Source organism: Limulus polyphemus, unplaced genomic scaffold (assembly GCF_000517525.1).
Source record: "Limulus polyphemus unplaced genomic scaffold, Limulus_polyphemus-2.1.2 Scaffold130688, whole genome shotgun sequence".
Classification (NCBI taxonomy): Eukaryota; Metazoa; Arthropoda; class Merostomata; order Xiphosura; family Limulidae; genus Limulus; species Limulus polyphemus.
The window spans coordinates 1-576 of NW_013796284.1; the positions used below are offsets into that span (position 1 = coordinate 1).

The following is a 576-nucleotide window of genomic DNA, read 5'->3' on the forward strand; positions in this document are numbered from 1 at the left end:
AAATGTTTTTGTGAAGTCCGTGTATTTGTGTTTACTCTTAATTAACGTCTTGCATACTGTTTACTTATGGTTACTAATATGACATTTAAAAAATTCTATGATTAAATTAATGGTGTAATATAATGTTGATGTACAAAACAAATTATTGGTTAGAGAAAAGCTACATAATTATTGAAGACGTACAAACAACGCTGTTCCCTAAACAACTGTTAATTAGAATAAAAAAATTGGATTAATTTTTACACTTAAAAGGGGGTAATATAGAAAATGTTTGGCTATTAATTGCTTCGTTTAACATAGTGTAATAATTAGTAAAATTATTAATAGAAATAACACAGTAGTCCTTTAGACACACTCATTCATTGAGTTAGGGTTACGTCGTGTTTTTCAGTTTCATCTTCACACGAACATACTTTATACTAAGCAATAATTTAATGTAATTAATCAACGTACCGTAAGTCTTGACACATACGTGCCACCATAGCTCAGTGGCAGAGCACTGGTCTTGTAAACCAGGGGTCGTGAGTTCGATCCTCACTGGTGGCTGCTGATTTTCAGAAACTTTATCATATAACG

The 576-nt window shown here is 31.4% G+C and overlaps 1 non-coding gene across 1 annotated transcript; it reads left to right on the forward strand.

The window, feature by feature from the left end:
- The first annotated feature begins 474 nt into the window (after nucleotides 1-474).
- On the forward strand, nucleotides 475-546 carry Trnat-ugu. Its single transcript has one exon. It is a non-coding gene; the product is annotated as a tRNA-Thr (tRNA).
- The last annotated feature ends 30 nt before the right edge of the window (nucleotides 547-576 follow it).